The sequence below is a fragment of the Lolium rigidum genome, chromosome 4 (genome assembly GCF_022539505.1).
Source record: "Lolium rigidum isolate FL_2022 chromosome 4, APGP_CSIRO_Lrig_0.1, whole genome shotgun sequence".
NCBI classification, from domain to species: domain Eukaryota; kingdom Viridiplantae; phylum Streptophyta; class Magnoliopsida; order Poales; family Poaceae; genus Lolium; species Lolium rigidum.
In genome coordinates this window covers 210,403,436-210,422,531 of record NC_061511.1, presented here as the reverse complement: position 1 = coordinate 210,422,531, position 19,096 = coordinate 210,403,436, and positions in this window count along the sequence as shown.

Here is a 19,096-nt window from a genome sequence, read left to right as displayed (position 1 = left end):
TAGGATGTCCAATGACACAACAGATACAAACACTTAGGTGAATCAGCTATTTAAACATGTTAAATCAAGAAAACAACACTAACCCAAACAAAATATAAGCACATTGCGTCGGGACATGATCAACTAAACAAATCATGATGAATTAAAAGCTTGTGGCTGATGTACTACTCCATCAACACTTAGGTGAATCAACACTTGCTTCTCACCAGCACATGAACAAGATAGCAGATAATTAACACACATAATTGCTTCTCGAGGGGAAGCACCGAGCAGCAGGAGTAGCGGCGGCTCGAGGGGGAGCACCGAGCAGAAGTAGCAACTAACCTAGCAGAGGAGAAGGAGGGGAGGAGCACGGCGGCTACCTGGGAAGGATGCGCGGTGGCGTCAGCGGTCGAAGGCGTCAGCGGTCCTCTGCGGCGGCGTCGGCGGTCGAAGGCGTGGCGGCGTCGGCCGGTCGAAGGCGCGCTTCTCTTGCCGGTGCTCCACGACGTGTTGCGGCGAGTACGGCGAGCAGGTGGGGAAATCTCGATCTGGCCACAGTGGGGAATGGAGGGCGAGCAGGTGGCTTCGGAGATCCAGGAGAAGGTGGGAGGGCGCAGTGGTGAATGGGCGCAGGGCGTCGCCGGCGGAGAGGAAGAAGGGGAGGGGTGGCAGATCGAGGGACGGCGGCGGCTCAGAGGAAGAAGGGGAGGGGCGGTCAGGTGGGATCTGGTCGGGACGGGGGAAGAAGAAGGGGAAATTTCTAAGTCCCCTGACGCCTTAGCAATAGCGCACCTCTCGGGGTGCGCCACTATGAGGCTTAGCAATGGCGCACCTCTAGGGGTGCGCCACCGCATCTTTATGTCCGGGTCAAAACAATAACGCGGTGGGGATTGACATATCCCGCTTAGTACCGCACCGGCTCTGTCCCCGGTTGGTTTGTGCCAAACCCCCGCCGGCCAGGTTCGAACCCCGGCGGCCCCATTTTTTTTCCTTTTCTTTTTAAATTGATTTAACACTATAATAAACATCCAAAATAGCATAATACACCAAAATAAAAGGCATAAATAATTATAATTATGTAGAATATTTAAAATACTATAGAATCTAGAAAATATCCAAAAATATAAATTATATGTCTATTTTGATCGGTACAATGTGAAGATTAACAATATGACATCCATTATTCATACAAGAAAATGATACATAATTATCTTTTCACAATCTTCTTGCCCTTCTTTCTCGCGGTTGAATAATTTAGCCCCGGAACTCCTAGACTTCTTCTCTTGAATGGACGGCCTTTAGGTAGGGTGGTCCTGCTTCTTCTTGTTGTGTATGGTTCTTCATCATCGTCGTCGTCATCTTCCATCTTCGGATCGCCGTACTGGTCAAAGTCTAGCTCGTTGGCGGCTCCATCCATTCCGACGATGCTCCTTTTGCCTCTCCTCACGACAACACGGCTGGGCTTTTGCGGGTCGGTAATGAAGAAGCATTGGTCGATCCACTTGGGAAGCTAGTACCCATGGCTCATATTTCGCGGTGACCTTTGCATTTCAAATCCCTGCAAACAAACACATGCAACACATGTGTGGATCGGAGGCTTTGCATATACAACACATGTGGAGGCTTCGCATACAACACACATGCACGTGATCGAGACGCTTTTCGCGCATGCGCACATACGTGTGTGTGCAAGACGATCGGAACCGGTCACACACAAAGCATAAAACCAACAAAGTTACCGATACGGCGAGACCTAGAGTGTTGGATGATGTAAAAAGTTGAGATTGAGTGTAGGGTATTAAGCTAAGAAAGCTTCACCATTACTTACCTATTAAGCTAAGACATAGCAATGGCGCACTACTAAGTGGTGCGCCACTGCCACGCCTCTCAACTCTAAAAGGGGCTCGGCCACCCCCTAGCAGTGGCGCACCTAATGACATGCGCCATAGGTAACCTATGTAGCAGTGGCGCACCACGAGCAGTGCGCCATTGCTAAGCCTATCATCTCTAAACGGTCTCTGGACACCTCCTAGCAGTTGCGCACCTCTGCAACGTGCGCCATAGGTAAGGAATGTAGCAGTGGCGCACCCCGGAGACGTGCGCCACTACTAGGTTGGGGGAGGATCTGGCCTCCTGTCACCACTTACTTATGGCGCACCAGAATCGAGGTGCGCCACTACTACTTTTGTAACAGTGGCCCACCGTTTTGTGGTGCGCCACTGCTAAGTAGTAGTGGCGCACGGCAGCCATGGTGCGCCACTGATGGCAGTCTTACGGCTAGGCCTTTTCCTAGTAGTGATGAACACAGCAACATGGAGGATTGAGTTGGGAGTGAGTTGCCATAATTGGATTTCGTAAGTGCGCAAGAGATGGAGGAGGAATTCATGAGCGGGAAGCGAAAGACCTCGATCTAGGAACGATAAGAACATCACAGTAAAGCCAACAGGGGGATTAGGCCGAGAAATCGCACCTGGAAAGATCACATTCCCCTCGTCGGAGGAGATTAATCCCAGGCTTCGGGATCTTTTTTCGTCATGCTTGGTGACAGTTGACGCTACCCAATCTCCGGGCTTCGCCACCGAACTTGGCGGCGCTGGTGGCGCCAGAGTTGGGAGAGGAGCCCTCGGGGCGCTCCCCTTCGAAAGAGTCGAGGAGGATTTGGCGGCGGTGCCTCCGCTAGTAGAACTGGCGGTGGCGGTAACACCCTTCTTCTTCACCATTGTGAGATCCGGGGAAAATCGGAAAAGTAGTGGTGGCGGCGCAGTAGCAGCAAAGGGAGGAAGAAGGGAGAGAACGAGGAGATGCACGTGTCGTTTCCTCCAGCCCGTTCAGTAATCTTTTCTATTGAAGGTTGCAGAAATCGAGGAGACGCCTTTGTGACTGTGCGAAAAGGGCCGGACAGAGAAAGAATAGGCCCAGCAGGTTACGTCCTGTCAGTCAGATTCAAGATATCAGTAGAGCGTCATCAATGACGTCATGTAAAATGCCAAAGGCATTTGAAGGAAAAATGAAAAGTTATCGGATGAAAGATTTGAGTCCAAGCACAGACTATGAAGAATCCGCGCTTAGACTCGGGGGCTACTCCCATCGGGAGCGCTGACGCGCACCCGATAAAATGAAGACTCGAAGGAAAAAAAAAGGGGGTTTGAAGGAAGGGCCAATTGTTCGACTCAAGTCTGCACCCGGTTACAAGCACCCGTGCCCAGACTCGGGGGCTACTCCCATCGGGAGCGCTGGACACGCACCCGATAGAACTTTTTTGCACTCCAGGATCATGCCCGGGGACTTGATTCTGTGTAGGGTAATGTTGTTTTGTCATCGGCAGTTAACCAACAAAAGTTGGGCACGTTACTTATCATCCCTTGCATGTGGAAAATATATCGGATGAATACGGAAACTTACAGAAAAACTTCGGCAGAGTAAAATGTTCGAGTGGTTCAACTTGAGTCTACGCACGGATTGCAAACATCCGTACCTAGACTCGGGGGCTACTCCCATCGGGAGCGCTGACGCGCACCCGACAGAAGAAGATGATGCAGATTCAAGAACAATCAGGGAGAAGAACCTTGGGAGGTGGCATGCTTTAGTCTCTACGCGAATTATTTTTGGCTAGACACTCGGGGGCTACTGACGTGGGCATTACCCTTCGGGTAACCAATGTTGCCCTACCCTGTATTTCCTAGTTGGAGGCCCATGAAGGCACTCGACGACAAGATGGGCTGCCAAGGGAGACGCGGCGGAAGATTCCTTGAAGTGCAAGACACGGAAGGAGCCGAACAAGGAAAGCTTAAAGATAGATCTACTGTAAACCCAGTCGTACTCGATTAGACCTCTTGAGACCTGGCCTCTTATATAAAGGCCAGGAGAGGGGCTGTCGAGGAACACAACCAATCTTAGCGATCTTAGCCAGCAGAAGCTTAAAGCTAGGTTACCCTAGCGCTTAGCCAAACTCGACGAGATCTTAGCCGAACTATTCGGCACCCCATTGTAACCAATTATCATCATAATCAAGAACAGACAGGCAGGACGTAAGGGTTTTACCTCATCGAGGGCCCCGAACCTGGGTAAATCGCTCTCCCCCCTTGTCTGTGAACCGATGTCTCGTGTCAGCTTGCAGGATTCCACCAACCCTAAGCCCCTATCGGAGGGCATTGCCGAGGAGCACCCTCGACAATTGGCTTTACTATCAAAGACTTTACTTGGCACAACAATGCAATAAAATAAATATAAGGAGAGGTTGCTACAATATTAACAACTTCCAAGACTCAAATATAAAATAAAGTGCAGAAGTAAAATAATGGGTTGTCTCCCATAAGCGCTTTTCTTTAACGCCTTTCAGCTAGGCGCCGAAAGTGTGAATCAAGTATTATCGAGAGATGAAGCATCAACATAGGTGTTGGGAGTTTTCTCAACTATGCATTTTATCTTATCTATGTGAGTTTCAGAGGCTCCCTTTTCATTATTCTTAGGCTTGCTATCCTCGTCAAACAAATTTTCAGGAACAAGCCAACCATAGTTATTTTCTAGAGCGTCATTCATTCCTAGGAGCTTACAAGGTATTGTTGTCTTAATCTCCCCACCATCATTAACATTATTAGTGTACCTTATTCTCTCCATGTCCATCTTTTCAAGGGTACTAGCAAAGTTGGTATAAGAGCCAAGCATCTTATATTTAATAAAGACCTTTCTAGCCTCTCTTGCTACACCACCAAATTCTTTAAGAAGGGTTTCTAAAACAAAATCTTTCTTTTCCCCTTCCTCCATATCACAGAGTGTGAGAAACATGTGTTGGATTATGGGATTGAGATTAACAAATTTAGTTTCCAACATGTGTACTAAAGAAGCGGCAGCAATTTCATAAGTAGGAGCAAGTTCTACCAAGTGTCTATCTTCAAAATCTTCAACCTTACTAACATGAGTGAAAAATGCTTCTATATTATCTCTCCCAACGATAGACCCACGTCCTACCGGTATGTCTTTTAGAGTGAACTTAGGAGGAAACATGATGAAAAAAACTAAAGGTAAATAAAGTAAATGCAAGTAACTAATTTTTTTGTGTTTTTAATATGGAGAACAAGACAGTAAATAAAGTAAAACTAGCAACTAATTTTTTTGTGTTTTTGATATAAGAGCAAACAAAGCAGTAAATAAAGTAAAGCAAGACAAAAACAAAGTAAAGAGATTGGATGTGGGAGACTCCCCTTGCAGCGTGTCTTGATCTCCCCGGCAACGGCGCCAGAAAACAGTCTTGATGTGCGTAGATGACACGTCCGTTGGGAACCCCAAGAGGAAGGTGTGATGCGCACAGCAGCAAGTTTTTCCTCAGTAAGAAACCAAGGTTTATCGAACCAGTAGGAGTCAAGAAGCACGTTGAAGGTTGATGGCGGCGGAGTGTAGTGCGGCGCAACACCAGGGATTCCGGCGCCAACGTGGAACCTGCACAACACAATCACAGTAACTTTGCCCCAACGTAACAAGTGAGGTTGTCAATCCCACCGGCTTGTCGTAAACAAAGGATTAGATGTATTGTGTGGAAGATGATGATTGTTTGCAAAGAACAGTAAAGAACAATTGTAGTAGATTGTATTTCAGATGTAAAGAATAGGACCGGGGTCCACAGTTCACTAGTGGTGTCTCTCCCATAAGATAAGCAGATGTTGGGTGAACAAATTACAGTTGGGCAATTGACAAATAAAGAAGGCATAACAATGCACATACATATATCATGATGAGTACTATGAGATTTAATCAAGGCATTACGACAAAGTACATAGACCGCTATCCAAGCATGCATCTATGCCTAAAAAGTCCACTTTCAGGTTATCATCCGAACCCCTCCAAGCATTAAGTTGTAAACAACAGACAATTGCATTAAGTATGGTGCGTAATGTAATCAACACAAATATCCTTAGACAAAGCATCGATGTTTTATCCCTAGTGGCAACAAGACATCCACAACCTTAGAACTTTCTCGTCACATCGTCCTGCATTTAATGGAGGCATGAACCCACTATCGAGCATAAATACCCCCTCTTGGAGTCACAATTATCAACTTGGCCAGAGCCTCTACTAGCAACGGAGAGCATCCAAGAACATAAATAACATATATGATAGATTGATATCAACTTGACATAGTATTCAATATTCATCGGATCCCAACAAACACAACATGAAGAATTACAAATAGATGATCTTGATCATGATAGGCAGCTCACAAGATCTAACATGATAGCACAATGAGGAGAAGACAACCATCTAGCTACTGCTATGGACCCATAGTCCAGGGGTGGACTACTCACACATCGATCCGGAGGCGATCATGGCGATGAAGAGACCTCTGGGAGATGATTCCCCTCTCCGGCAGGGTGCCGGAGGCGATCTCCTGAATCCCCCGAGATGGATTGGCGGCGGCGGCATCTCTGGAAGGTTTTCCGTATCGTGGCTCTCGGTACTGGGGGTTTCGCGACGAAGACTTTAAGTAGGCGGAAGGGCAGGTCAAGGGGCGTCGCGAGGGGCCCACACAACAAGCCGGCGCGGCCAGGGCTTGGGCCGCGCCGCCCTGGTGTGTTGCCACCTCGAGGCCCCACTTCGTTTCCTCTCCGGTCTTCTGGAAGCTTCGTGCAAAAATAGGACCCTGGGCGTTGATTTCGTCCAATTCCGAGAATATTTCCTTACTAGGATTTCTGAAACCAAAAACAGCAGAAAACAAAGAATCGGCTCTTCGGCATCTCGTCAATAGGTTAGTGCCGGAAAATGCATAATAATGACATATAATGTGTATAAAACATGTGAGTATCATCATAAAAGTAGCATGGAACATAAGAAATTATAGATACGTTTGGGACGTATCAACCGTTGGTTTCAAGAACCATTCATTCGTTCTACGATACAAGGGATCCTGATACAAACTCACACCTACTTAAGTGCTTTAGTGATACTACTATTCAGGGTGGCTTCTTCGTCTTCACGGGTAATGTGCTTGGCGAAAGGTGAGGGCGTTGTCCAACTCCTTGCGGGTCTTGTACAACATGAAATCTAGGTATACAACATAGTGGTTCATCCGCGGGTGCGGTGGCATGGTTATTGGTCTTCCCATGGGGTCATGTCTTGGGTAGTAGATGAAGCGAGTGTTCTCTAGTTTGTTCACATTCTATCCGCACAGACGGGCAATTGCTTCTTGCATGGCTCTAGCCATTCCATCCTTCCAAGTGTTTCCCGTTACAGAAAACCATATGTTTTCCCATATTGGGGCTCCAAGCTTTCCTCTCAGATCTGCAGTAACTTCCCACCGAGGTTGTCTTCCTGACGGATTATTGAGTGGTACTCCAAAGAACTCGGGATACGGGCGTCCTAGATATTCCACCAGTTGTTTCTAATCCTTCTCGAACAGTAGGTTTCCTCCGTGGCCCAGCTGATAGGATTCACAGTTGTACTCCATCTGTGAAAGATTAGGATGGGTAAGTTAGAGAAGTGATAGTGCGCAAAATTTTATGTAGGATTACAAGGAAAAGTAGAGCATGGAGTTCTCTTTTTGGAAAAGATCTCCAGGATAAGAGTGAGAATAAGTTTTCATAATTATTCACTTCATTGGTTTTGAAACTAAGTTTTTCAGACGTCCATTCTAACTAGGGTCTCCTAAGGTCAACCTAGATCTGATACCAACTTGTCAACACCTGGGTTTTTAAGTCCAGATGCCTATTATGCCATACCTCGCAATCCCAGGAATATTGTTTTTGCGAGACATAATAGATTGATATCACAACACATCATTCATTACATAACATAATCGTCTTACAACAAGGGATCACATGATCCAGTATCATTACAATAATAGTTGATCTATTGATCAGTTACAAAACACATAACGGAAGCGAAGTAGCGGTTGTGGTCCATCTGTTCCACAGGCAACGGTTGACGTCAGGAGTGGTCCTAGTTGTCGTAGACGTCCTGCTGTCCTTCATCTTGGTACTGGGGCTCATCTTCATAGTCTGGCCATTTGAATAGCCAGGGATAAAGCCATGAGTACTTTTTAAAGTACTCGCAAACTAGTACTAGTGTAAGCACTATCAACTATAGTAAGTGGGTTCTAAGCTCTAGGTTTATTTGCATAAAGCCAGTTTTATTCCATAAGCATTTAGTAAACAAAGACTCTTCATTTGCTTAACTAAACTCAAGTGGGAACATTAGTGTCATTCCCACAACTCTTGCTGTGATTCCAGTCAAAGTCAGCATTCACCTTTCAAGTTCAAGTCACAAGTCACAATTTTGAAAATGGTCTGATGACGGAACAGTATGGCCTTTCCAACTGTCCATGACCGCGGACGCGGCTATTCGAATAGGTTAAACTCTGCAGAGGTTGTACACTTGTGCCACAACAATTGCAATAGTTCGTCAGGGGTAACTAGCCCTGATTTATCGCACTCAGTGCGCGAACTACCAATCCTAACCTTTCATTTACATACCCTAGTATAGGCACCTCTCCCCATGAGCTTGGCCTCCCGGTGAAAGCCAACAGCCAACCCGGGAACTGCACAGGGCTTGGGTAGGACATTCACCTCATTTCACGTCATTTCACTTTTGGTGGAGGCAGCCTTGGCATAACCCCGATGACGCTTGTTCAGAGGAAACCCATACTAAAATACATAAGTTTCCAGCTAAGCCTTACCCAGATTTAGGTATTGTGGGGGTACTTGTAAAATTGGAATGGTATCACATCCGAACCCAACCATCAGTTTTGTAGAATTCACCAAGTCATTCACAAGTCATATTCACCTTCAAAATCTTTCAATAGAATGACTCATCATTCCAAGGTTTTCAAAGTCATTGGTTTTCACAAGTTCCCATCTAAAGTAGTCACTTTTAGTATTAGCTCTAGCAACTAGTCATGAGGGGTGCTAACTAGCTTATAGCTTTCTAGGCTAAGTGTGATGCTCTTGTACCACTTCATAACTAAACCAATTGAATCATGAATCAAAAATAAGCTTTGATAAATTAGTTTTCAATAAAGCTTGTAAAATAAAAACTTGGGATAGGACCATTAAGCATAAAGTAAAATGTAATGGTGCCTTGCTCTTGTAGAGCTTTGCACTTTGCAAGAATATTAGCTTGCAACATTATAGCTTGCATTGGTAATAGCTTGCCTTGATTGGGGTAGTGATCAAAGTTCTCTTCTTCTTCCTCTTGGTAGAAGACCTCCTCCTCTTGATAGTCCCCGGTACTAGCGTCAATAAACGAATACGAGGATACAATCACCAATCAATACTTAAGTGGACTTAATTAGCCTTAATGGCTCAAACAAAGGATCTAGCAGCATTACTCAACATTGCTACCCAAAATTATACTAGGGTTTTCTTACTTAGTGTTAGAGAAATAATTTCCTCTCATTGAACCTTGTTAAGATTTAATCTCCTCAAATAACAAGGTATGATCACATGTAGACCAAAATCAACATTTCACACTTATTATTTGAGAAACATGATTTAAATGAGATTCATCATCTCATGTAATTTCAATACTACTTTGATTTAATTTCCACAAGTGAGAAAGTATGAAACCATGTAACTAAGGGCATCACCTTACTTCATAACACTTGGGAAGATGCTTTAAATGAGGTGCTACACCTCATAGATTTGAAATCTTAAATTTTGAAATAGTTTAAATGGACTAGTATTGACTACATAGCCAATTTTGATTCTAGCCCATGATCATATACAATACCCATATCATATCTTTGCATAAACAATTAGAGTTTTTGAAATGTGAATTATGAGAGGTGGAATCACCTCAAAATTCATTATGGTTGATTTTCAAAATTTATTTGAATTCTAAAAACTCCCTGAATTGTTATTTTTACTATTCAAATTCTACAACTGATCTTGGTTTGAATCCAGTGTGGTTGGATGGAGCATTTCAAGGGCTTTCCAACAACATCAAAATCACTAAATTTGGCCAAGTAGATTTGATTCTATTTGATTTTGAATAAAGCATCTGCAAGTGAATTTGAATCAAATAAATCTCTACTACTTAAAAAGACTAAACTGGTTCCTTATTCTGCCTAGCCACCGATACGTCAAACACTTTCGTCGTCATGGTCGTACTTCCGTTCCGCACCTAGGCCTGGGCCGCTTCCGCCCAACCTCTCATCCTCACACAGGCGCAGCGCGACTTGGTCACGTAGGGTTTCTCGAACCCACGGACGCCGCCGCCGCCTCCCCCTAGCAGCCTCAGCGCGTGCCGTCGCCCGCCTCAATCGCTCCACCACGCGCATTGCCACTTGCCTCAAACGCTCCACTACACGCGTGGCCGCCGCCGGCCTCATTCGCTACCCCACGTGCGCGACCACCGCCGGCCACAATCGCTCCAGCACGCGTGCGGCCGCTGCCGTCCTCATTCGCTTTCTCATGTGCGCAGTGGCCGCCGACCACAATCGCTCCACCATGCGTGTGGCCATACGTGCGAGATGCCTCCCCGACTAAGCCCTAGCAATAGGTGCGGGAGGCCGTCCGAGGTGGCCGGTGCCGCGAGGAACGACGCCGTCGGCAGCCCCTTCGCATCCTCAGTCTACGCCAATCTCACCGCGGAGGCCGAGCGCAATATCCGACTTGCCGCTGACTGGCTCCACATGGACATCATGGTACGATCCATCCACTCCTGTCTCCGCATTTATATTTCCTTAACACGCCCAATCAATCCTCGAGAGAAGCAGTACCCGATGCCGGTTACGATTGACACGCCCACTGCTGTGGTAGCTTGAATCAACTACCGCTGTGAGTGGTAGGGATAATATAGGAATGAACTACTGACTTTTATTTTCTGCACACAACTATGGCTTGCAGAACATTGATAATCCAGTAACATCGGAATTGACTGTCTTATGGAGGACTACTTTCTGCTACTGAAACTCTCAAGGTTCATATGAACATCGTTATTCTATCATGTTGCATTAGTTTCTGGTTGAGATGTGCTATTGTGCAGGTACACTAATACTATTCAGCGATGGCATCTTATTTTGCGAGTGTTTGTTCAATCATGGAAATTCAACCGTAGAAGATCATTTGTCCTATGCTCATTGTGTTCGTTTTCTACCTTGCACAATGGGTGAATTGGTCTCTACTTTCTGTTGTAGATGCAAACATATTAGTTTTGATTTGTTATTGAATTTTCTTGACAGTTAAGTGGTTCTCGTGTATGGTTGTTTATTGCTCATTTATTTAGTTACTAATATGCATAGGTAGACCTTGTCCATAGTGGGTGTTTAGGCCAAGTATGCAGGTCACTCGTATACATGCCTACAAGCCTCATTTACCTGTATACATCCACTTTATCCTACATAATTAAGTTGTCAACATAAGCAAATGACTTCAGCTTTTTAGCTTCTATCCCTTGTATGGTTTCAGCAAGGGACATACAGATTTTTGTTGCATATCTGAAATTAGTTAATATATAATTTTACTGTGAGAATTCATAGCATATCTATGCATCCGTGCCGTGGAGTTGGTGGCTAGCAAGGTTGATATACAAACTAAACGACAGGCTGGACATTAAGATCTTCTGGAAGAGGGAGCAAGACACATCCTGATATTGAAACAACGGACTGAAATCGCTTCGGATTTGCACTAACACAAATTATATGCATTGAGGTGAGTTTCTTATAGCTTCGCAATCGAGTTTGACTCTGTTTGGAGTTCCGTCGATAAATAATCTTACCATTTAGTTTTCCTGGCGGTTGTCTCCCGTGAGCTAATGTATGTTCTATTAATGTATAGGACTGCAGGTCGCTGGGTTGCATAGGCCTGGCAGTTGCTTGCTGGAGTGACTCAGCCGAGCAACATTACATTATGAGTAAAAGGTAATGCTATATATGTTGGTGAACCCTGTTTCATGAAGGATGAGCAAAGTGAGTTGTGCAGATGGAGTGGTCTATGTGTGTTTGCTACATTGAGACTGATATCGTGCCTCTCTGCAGTTGTTTTCGGCATTAAAAATTCTACTTGTGCAGTTCCATAATCGGTAGCCCCGAGTGATCATTTAAAGAAAAAAATCATGTTTTGTATGGACCGTGGAGAGTTGAGGAGTGGAATTGTTCCATACAGCCCAATTGCACATGGGTTTTTCGGTGGAAGTGACAGCTGAACAAGTCTCTGCTATATCTTATCTGGTACAGATGCAATCAGTTGATTTCTGCAGCAATCTGTTCTTTTTGGCTACTTAGGCCTGAACTATTTTGTATTCCTTTTTTTTAGAAAGAGCATACACGCAATAAAGCTGGAGAAGAACAAACTTCTTTGTCTTCAAATGGAAAACTAGGTATTATACGTATTGCACCTAAATCCGTATTTTGATGTCTTGCACTAATTATTCTCTCTTACCAGGAATGAGGAAGAAAAGTAACCTTGGTAATAACGGGTATTTATTAAAGCTGACTTCATACATCACAACCTGGTTTGTATGGACGCACGGGTGACACTTGGGCACAGACCAGAAGTGATAGCTCCCATGTATGATGTTCTTTAGATAGGTTTTGGTACACTCCTTCCTCTCACCCTCTTTCTTCCTTTAGTGCGAGATTTGGCAGATTGGAAGATACGATTCATGCTTGTTGGTGATTATAATCTTGGCTTCATGTTGGGTTGGGGACAGTGGATGAATTTCAAACCCGTGTAAGGAGACTAGAAGCTCGGCTGTCACGTGTAACATTACCACATGATTTGCATGGTTCAGTTGACTTCAAAAAATATCCATTTTGAGTACGTAGCCTTATCTTCATTCGTTAGAGTTCAGTTTCAGAAGATAACTTTTTTCTGTCATTGTGTTGCTTGCAGTATGAATACTTATCACCTTAACCTCTCACTGTTGATTCTGCTCAAGCTTTGAATTGTGTCGAGTTATATAATCCGTGAAACCATACTTATCAGCTTAGCCTCTCACCGTTGATTCTGCTGAAGCTTTGATTTGTGTTGAGTTATATAATGCGTGAAACCTAACATCAGTATATATGTAACTTAACATGTTCAGTTTACCACAATAAAAAACTCAAATAGTTTTTCAGAATATATCTTTTTCCTGTCATTGTGTTAAGATGTTGACAATACTTAAGAAAACAACCAATATGTCAAAACAAATAAGATTAGTCTTAGATACCCTTTATTTCGAGGAATTGGATACCTACTTTTACTGGTGTGTCTTAGAATTTGACTGCATTTCTTCAACTATAGCCATTATTATTTGCTAACATCCTTCTTTTATTTGATATATACAGATATGTCATGTTCGGACTTGACCACATCGATTGCAACAGTTTAGAAGTTACTATTCCAAAAATATATGTGGTTATGTTGTGAATGAATAACCAGATGGACTGCGTTGTTGAAGTCACCTGCCAGAATTGATGCACGCGTGGCTTTCAGATGCACTTGACCATTGTAGACAACAGTGAAGAGGTCTTTGAATGGTGCATCGGGCAAACAGGTGTAGATCAATTTCTTCAAATATCTCCTAATGAATATATAGAACTCCCCGAGGTATTAACTCATCAACTTATCCAGCCCTCATACAATGTACCAATACTTGAGGCGACACTTTGCAATATCCGCTTAAATAGTTAGCTGGAACTCTCTTTGGAGCTTGAGCTCCATGTAGCTCGATTTTTGGAAAAAAAATTAAAATCCACGTTTTAAGGTTTCAAAATATTCCCAAAAAATTATGGATGTAGCTAACGATGGTATTCTACAATCATGCAAAACCTCAATGATAAATACCTTATACTTCGGGATAGACCAAAATGACAAGTTCTGACAAATTTTCGGACTTTCAAAATGTGTACTATTCACTATATTAGATGTTTAGATCTACGCATTTGTCATTTGTTATAGCCCAAAATATAAGGTATTTCGTATTCGTATTTTTTACAATTTTAGGATACATAACTACTTGCAGATTTGTTTTCAGATTTTGTTGAAACTTCAAACAGGGTTTTCGAATTTTTCAAAAATAAGGAGCTACGTGAAGCTTGAGCCCCAAAACGCCACTTTTACTCTACCTTCCCATGGGTGCTTCGTTTCTTCTGACACATAAGCAATAGTGCCCTGTTTTAACAAGGCCGGTTTATTTCTTACTTATGAGCAAATGTATGTTTTCTTACCATTACTCAACTTGAAAACATGTGCATAACCCATCATTTCGCTTATCAAAATATTGCCTTTGAAATTTTTATGAGCTCCATTATGTGCATCATTTGAGATGCAGCCTCCGATCCGATGGCTGATGCACAGGTCTTGTCGGCATGTCAGGTTGCTACTGCTTGCTAGCATGATTCATACTCAACTCTGCTCGTACCGAAGTTTGGTGTGACGCTGAACCACTTGGTCGAACATGCAATGTATCTCTTCACTCTTCTGAACATGAGCTTTACGGTCGCTACAGCAAACACCGGCAAGTCGGTCAACAGGTATGCCGAGAAGACTGAGGACCTCCCGGTGTGGGAGATCACGAGAGCCTAGAAATGTGAATTAGCTCCTCATGTCGAGGCTAGCAAAGAAGGATTGTCGGTGGCTGAGAACGAAATATTTTCTTACATCGGGATGATGGCCTTGAGCCCTTGCCTATGTTTGGTGACACATGCGTTCAGCATGTTATGTAAGTAGAGTGCTGACACATCTGCCACCGGGAACCATATGTTTTTTTATTCCTTGATGAAAATATGTTTCTAATGGTTCTCTGCTCGGACAGGCATGTGGTTTAATTTAGAAAAAATGTGAGTAGCCTTTCCATGGCGTTGCCTGGTATTGACCATGTCTACTTATATTGTGAATAGCTTCTTAGATATTATTTGTGGATATATTTAATTTTTGTTCTCATCCTCATAATAAGAAATGCATCTCCAGCTACGCATCTCCGAGGTCTTATGAGGATACATCGCTTCTGAAAAAACTAGCATTCATACCACCGGCTTGTCGACGAAGCTTTTTACCCCAGCCATTATTGAATGCTATGATCCAGGTTGTATTAGGATATTTATGAATATCAAAGTGAAAGTATTCCTTCAGTTATACATGTGTTTGCAGGATTCATGTTTTGTGAAAAAATAATACATCCAAAAGAAGATATTGTTGAGTTGAAAGTTATCCAAAAGAAGATGTTGAGTTGAAAGTTAAGACAACCGAGAACACATGTGCTTACCGTGGAAGAGTAACAAGAAGATCTAAACCTTGAAACCACCCAGAGTAACAAGCTTGTAGATTGAAGTGTGGAGTCCTCATTCAGCAATTCTTGCGGATTGTTTCATGCATCCACAAGCTTTTAAATCACTCTCGTTTGATCATTGTCCAAGAGAGGCAAATATGGTAGCTCACCACATAGCACATCTGGCATATGAGGGCAATAGTGGTTTTGGCTGGGATGGTGATCCACCGGAATTTATTCGTATTTTGATTTTAAATGATGTAATAGTCCTGAACAATGTAACTACTATGTGAGAGGCAGCAAGTTCCATACACACTCTTTTTCTTCCAGGGTACCGAAGGGGACTGGAAGGTTTTTAATGAGGCGGCTTGCTGACCGAATATATTTGAGTTGTCAAAAAAATATGTTGTCTTGTTATTGCGTTTGTTATTATCATGTTGTAGTACATTATAATGTCACTCATTTGTTTTGAATTTTCATACTCAGTTATGAACACTACAAGAGAACATAGCTTTGGTAACACTGTCATGTAACATTTGAAAAATTGTGTTACAGGTAATTATAAAGTAACACATGATTTGTGTTACAAGTTTAGCCCGTAACACATCGTAAGCAAGATCTAAATAGATGTTACAAGGATATTACTGTAGTAACATGTAATTTTCTGTTACTCAAAATGTGTTATAAATTATAGATTATAGTAACATAGAATCATGTGTGGGTACATTTGTGTTACAAGTATGATATGGACAAAAGGAAAAGAACTTTAATAATTAAACAAAATAAGCGCATGATGAAATTGTATGCAGAAGAAAGCAGAAAATTATGCAATTAGATGATGTCGAACAGACGACCATCCATTACTAGCTCTGGATCAATTTTGGAATTATTAAATTTAATATTAGCACTACATAATTCTTTGTTAAACCAAACTGATAGAGGGTTATCACTCGTGCATGTTCCCCTTTTATGCATCCTTGATGGCTTAATTTTTTCACTGCCAATTTGCATATGACCTTGGAGCCTAGTATCGGATTCGAGAAGCTAAGTACGGCTTGGACATGAGGAAGAGTACCTAGGAGTTGGATCCAGAAAGTCGAGTACATCATTGACTTTCTATACCAAACCTCACTTGACGAATCCTAACTTAGGATTAAGTCGCGATGCAGCGAGGCGACAGAAACTATGCAGAAAATATCGCTGTGTCAATACATTTTAGTGTATGACGACCTTCGGCATAAAACCATTTTACCCATCATCTACTCATATTGTGTTGCCACTTGCGACTAAGTGTGAAAATATACCCCCTAGTTTGTCATCGTTGCAACAATACCAAAATTAACATGTAGCTCAAAAATATTAAAATACAAATAATAAATGTAATTTTGGGTCTATATACAAATTTAGGCCATATACTCTAAAGTAGTTACAAAAGTCTATTGTTCGTGAGAAAAAGTTAAGATCTGAATTTTCTTTGTTTTTCAAGGTTGATTTATGCGTGCTGTTCCTTTTTTTTCTAACAAAATGCTGAACACAGTATGTCTCGTGGGGCCAATATAATGTAGGTCCCAGTAGCAGCCAATGGAAGACAAACTACTGATGTGAAAAAAAATAGCGAGGACGCTGCGCGCGAGGTTAAAAACTTCAGTTCCATATATGCGCGGCAAATTACATACTCCCTAATTTAATCCCGTATCGTCTGCCAAGGCTAACCCTACTCGTCTCGCCCTCCGTGCCGCCGTCATCGAGCCTCCTCCGCCACGTACTCGCACGCCGCCATCCGGATCCGTCAAAGACGGTGTGTCGCCATTCTCTCCTAGCAGCGCCCCAAATATCTTCATCCTAACCCTTAACAGATGCGTCCTGATCTCCATAGATGGCGCATCAGCGAGGCAGATCCCGGCAAGGAAGGCGGCAGTGGTCACGAGACGGCGGTGGCCTTCATCATGGACAAGAAATCATACGGATTGATCTCCATCAGACCTTTCTGTAATGGAATACGGTGAGTCAAGGTCGTGTCTGTGCCTTACCGTCCATCTGCCATTGCCTGCCTTTGTCACATATCTGCAAGCTTTGAATCTCTGTTTTCGTTCGACATTATACTGCTCGGATACGAGATCGTCGGAATATATGAGAGCAGGTCGTCGGGCACCTCCACCACTTTTCTCTTCATAACAACACATGGATGGATGTTAAGATGGGTCTGCTTCGCTCGCACCTAAGTTCCTAGGTGAGTATCTCTGTTCACCGGTAGTTGCCTTTACTTTTTTTGTTTGGCAGAAATTAGGAGTCTCATTCATCAAGACGTACAGGTCATAAATCTGCAAACCAGTTTTCACCAACACGGCAACACCACGTGTACATGCCATCCCACCAAGTTCCTAAAGCCATTTTATTGGTATTTCTCCCTATCTGAATACTTCAAATGTCTAGTTGCAGGTCAAACTGCTTGATCTCTTCATAGATGTTCAGTGCATTTAGTACAACCCCACTGTCTGATTCCTGAACAAAAGGCCCATTGACCATTGCAGTTACCAACTGTTTAGGCAATATAAATTGTAGGCTTCCCTCCGCATCTACACACTTTGAATCACTTAACTGACAGCTATTTTACCACTCTAGAACTGTCTCTTAATGTACATGAACTATCTTTCTGCAGTTTGTAGGAAAAGCTCGTGGCTCTTGGCATCAACACTCGAGCTGATGTTACCAGGACACTGGATATTGTAAAGAATAAGAATAAATCCGGTAATGATAATAGAGAAGCCACCTGCAAAACGGTGAAGTAGTGTTGTTACTTCGTGCAGCACTACTTCATATAAAATGATGTAATGATTTCATGCATATTTGCACCACCTTTGTTGCAAACTATAATAAATCGAGAGAGCACACTTCTTCTTAATGTATGTGTCTACTCAATTACGTATTGCATAGTAAATCTGGTTATTTATATGAAATATATGTAGTTTTTTTATAAATATACTTCTAGTTGTGTGTGATTAAGTGAAGGAAAGCTAAGTTCATGTAAGTATTTACCAGGATATCCATGTTTAGTGTCTCTATGGTATTAAATTTATTTTTTCATATGTTGTTGCACCACCAGTAGGAACAATTCCAATAGAACTAAAAAATTCTCCATGACTATTAGGAAACAAGTTCAAGCTTTCGACACTTCCGGTTCAGTCAAAATGGCCAACCGCCAAAAAGGTATATGCATATAATTATTCTGCATCTGCTGGTTGTTCCTATAGCTCCTGATGTACAAGGTTCTTCTAGATTAACATGCACATTCTTCTGTTTGGCGGCTGACACAAATTAACCCTTCAGAAATTGTATAGATGAGCAAAAGTTAACTTATCTATCCTTTTGTTTGAGTTGCTCTGTGTATATACCATAGTTAATATGTGTTATGTAATAGCTTATAATGTGTAGTAGTTGACTAGATATTCTGACCATGAAACATTCATGATTTCGCATGCAGCTAGAAACATGTGTGTTTTATTTGAAGTAGCTGATTGTTAGTCTCGATTTCTGATCTTGCTTGTTCACAACAGTGAGTATACTAGCGAGGCCTGAGTACTCTTCAAAAAAATAGTATGCTAGCAAAAGTTTAGCAATAGCTGGTGATGTTGCATGTTATGATGTCCAATTTTATTTTACAGATTCAAAGAAGGATTGAGTTGCAGCTAATTTCTCCGGTTGGATCAAGAAGAATATTTTGAAGATCTTATTCCTTTGTCAAATTGATGCAAATACTATGTTGAAATATTCTTCACAGATGTGTTTTCTATGGTCAAATTGATATCAATGTTTTGTTGTTGCACCAACAATATTGGTATTTATTTATTGTAATGGATATGTATCATATACTTGTATATTTGTAATAAATGTATTGACATTCTATGTCATTATTATGGTGCTAAGCACCATTACA